Source organism: Adiantum capillus-veneris, chromosome 23, assembly GCF_014529385.1.
Source record: "Adiantum capillus-veneris isolate H3 chromosome 23, ASM1452938v2, whole genome shotgun sequence".
NCBI lineage: Eukaryota > Viridiplantae > Streptophyta > Polypodiopsida > Polypodiales > Pteridaceae > Adiantum > Adiantum capillus-veneris.
The window spans coordinates 110409312-110412816 of NC_140953.1; the positions used below are offsets into that span (position 1 = coordinate 110409312).

General features: G+C 43.9%; 1 pseudogene; it reads right to left on the bottom strand.

Moving 5' to 3' along the window:
* Window positions 1-623: 623 nt before the first annotated feature.
* LOC147428360 (calcium-binding protein CP1-like) lies at window positions 624-1121 on the bottom strand (annotated as a pseudogene).
* Window positions 1122-3505: the final 2384 nt, after the last annotated feature.

Sequence of the window (3505 nt, forward strand, 5' to 3'; positions counted from 1 at the left end):
AGATTGTTTTTTGGCCTAACCCAAAGGGAAGGCTTTAGTGATGGTTTCCCTTTTTGCTAATGAAAAAGGGAAGATTATTTTTGAAAAAGTATACAATTCTTTTATTGGATGAAAGAAATAGAAGATCCTCGGACCTATCTTTATTGATGGGTGAAATTGGGTGATACTCTCCATAAATAAAACACTTATCAGATTTCTGGAAGATTTTTCTCAAGATTCTTACAAATCAATAGACAGGTTTTCAAGGGGATGGACACGTTTCACCAACTGCATCACTCTCCAGTCCCATCAGTCTTGGAGAGAGAGGTGTCGCACAAAATGTCGGTTGAGGGGCCAGGGGCAAGGGGAAAATGAGAAATAGAAAAAAAAAGTTTCAAAATCTGAAAAATAAAATTTCCTCTTGCCAAATTCAAGAAAAGGAATTTTGTATTCGGAAAAATGATTTTTCTAGAACACTGCTTCCCATGTGTCTCTCTCTCTCTCTCTCGCTTTCTCACATGGCATGGGGAAGGGGGAATTTTATAATGGAGATCCAAAAAGTTATTACTCCATCTGCTCTTTGAGAGAGACAGGGCTGAGGGTACCCACGAACCAGACTGGGAAACGTCAAAAGGAGAGTTTACTCAGTGTTGGGAGAAGGCGTGGAAGTCGATGGTGGTGCTGGGAGGGCTTGAGGCGGCGGCCTTGAGCATGCCGTCCAAGTCGTGGTCGGAGAGAGGTAGGCCGGACATGGCCATCACCGCCCGAAGATCAGCTAGACCCAGCTCCCCATCCTTATTCACATCTAGCACATCGAAGACTGTCGCAGAGCTGGCGCAAGCTCAGCCTGCCGCTGCTACTGAAGAGATATTGCACCACCGCCGCCCGCCATGAGCCGCTGAAACTCCTCCAACCCCACGGTGCCGTCGCATCCAGATCTGCCATGGCGATCATCGCTCTTTCCCATGAGCCGCCAAAGAAGGCGCTGAGGTCCTGCCCGCGCCTTCGCCATCTTTTTTTTTGGCCTGAACTAGCCCCAATGGATCCCCCTGCTATTGCCACAATCCACCTAATTTTATGTTCCTTGGTCACATTCTCTCCTTTCCAGGAACAGGCTCTCTCTCTCTCTCTCTCTCTCTCTCTCTCTCTCTCTCTCTCTCTCTCTCTCTCTCTCTCTCTCTCTCTCTCTCTCTCTCTCTCTCTCTCTCTCTCTCTCTCTCTCTCTCTCTCTCTCTCTCTCTCTCTACTCCTTTGTTGTACTACATTTGTACTTTTAACTTGACTTTGCAAATAATATGATGCGTAAATGTATTTAATGTATTAATTATACTGCACATTAATTAACCAACCATGGACTTCTTAGTCTCCATGTTTACATTTACTAACATGCAAGTGACCACTAAATATCTTGGTGTTCAACCATTAGCATTTTAAAAATCCATATCTAAGATTGCAATGGTGGTATTAACCTTCCCGCGTGCGTCTCAAGGGTAGGCCTTGTGATTTTATCACTTGTTAAGTTTGAGTTCTGTTTGATTTTGTTTTGTGATCCTGTTTGGAATTTGTTTGAAATGGATGGTATCTGTTTTGAACCTATTTTGGTGTTGATTTGAATTGACTCTGGTTTGCTACTGGTTTCAATGATTGGTGATTTTACTCCCAGGTAGAGAAGTGAGAAATAATGTTTTGGTATGGTTTGAACCTCGGAACGACGCAAGCCGATGCTTGGGGAGCGTTTCGTTGTATGTTTGAAACCTCGGAACGACGCAGGCCGATGCTTGGGGAGCGTTCCGTTGTATGCTAGAAAACCTCCGAACGACGGAGGCCGATGCCTGGGGAGCGTTCGGTTGTATGCTTGAACCTCCAAGCGACGCAGACTGCGGTCTGGGGAGCGTTTGGTTGTACAGTCCTCTGAGCTCATGGCCCGGACCTTTTTAGGTTATTTGCGGGGGGAGTGACGAGGTAGTCATTGAGTAGCTTCATACCGTAGACCGTTTGTCTGGAGGGAGTGCTCAGCGGCGCTGTTTGTTGTGTCTTGTAACATGCATATGTAAGCTTTTGTGTTGCATTGTGATGTGCCAACCACTAAATATTCCTAATTGGATGAGATTGCCTGGGTATGTAATTTTAGTGCATCAAGACACCCGTGGAAGATCAGTACGGTCTGGGTGTGATGGCTAATTTTACTACGCCGGAATATCAAGAGTTCCGATCTGGACGAAAGGAGAAGCTAACTCCTTGATCAAAACAGCCGAAAAGAGAAGCTAACTCCTTGATCAAAAGAGTAGAAAGGAGAATCTAACTCCTTAATAAAAAGAGCAAACTGAGTATGTCCCTCGAAATTTTTTTAGCTAACTTGAGTTGTTTTGCAGATATGCTGTAATCGCGGACAATTACTCTCTTTCAAGAAGGGGAGATGTAACAAACTGCTGACGTGCCCAAAGCCCTAATTCTGTTGAAACCTAACCCTAAAATCCAGAAACTATAATTCTGTCCGAAACCCTAATCCTGCTAAAACCTTAACCCTAAAATCAAAAACCCTAATTTTGTATGAAACCCTAATCTTAATCAAAAACCCTAACCCTAACCCTAACCCTAATTTGCTGACATGGCGGGCTGACACATGGCTTGTTGTACGGATACTAGCGCGATTTCCAAAAGCTGGTAGCTTTTGGCATTGCTTTTTGGACCAAAAGCTTTTGAGTTTTGAAGGCTTTTCACTATAATTGCTTTTTAGGCCAAGGACCTTTAAATATGAGGTTAGGGCTCATTCTTTGGCATGCTTCCTGGAGAAGGTGCAGAATCTGGAGTACCGGCTTGTACTATGTTGATGCAATATAAAGAAATACCGAAAGGGGCGCCAAGGTTTGAGGCCAATACTCTCTGGGGGTTGGAATTTCGCCACTCCATATCACGTGTCGTCTCTCTCTTTCAGTTCAGTTGTTATTGGAAGTGCTAAAAGTCTGTTCAGTCTGCTCTTTTCTATTCGCACGTGGTGCTTGCCTTGTGACAATTGCTCTCGCACAGGAGATGAAGCACAACAAGGGAAAGCCTAAGGAAACCAAGACTTCGACAAGTACATCTCAGACTTCTCAGAACCCTCAAAACGGTAAGAATGGTAAGAACGGTAACTTTTCTAACCAATCTTCCAATAGTCTCTCAGAAAAGAACTCTCAAAGTGAACCTAAGGGTAAAGCTAACACAATTGCTAAACCTAAGCTCACTCCATATGAAAAGGTAGCACAAGGAATTTTAGGAGGATACATCACGTTGGAAGAGCAAAGCACTTATTCTAAGGAAGGTCGTTGTTTTCATTGTCACATTAAGGGTCACATAAAAAGAACATGTCCTAAGCTTGACTCTAATAAATCTAAAGAATCCACAGAACCCACTTCCTCTGTCAATGCAATAAATGAGACCACGAGTGTGCCCCAAGTTTCTCATGACCCTCCCATTGATGAGTCTCTCATTAAATGTTATGGTCATATGACGGGGAGGCGTTTTGTCATATTGTTTGACCCAGGCA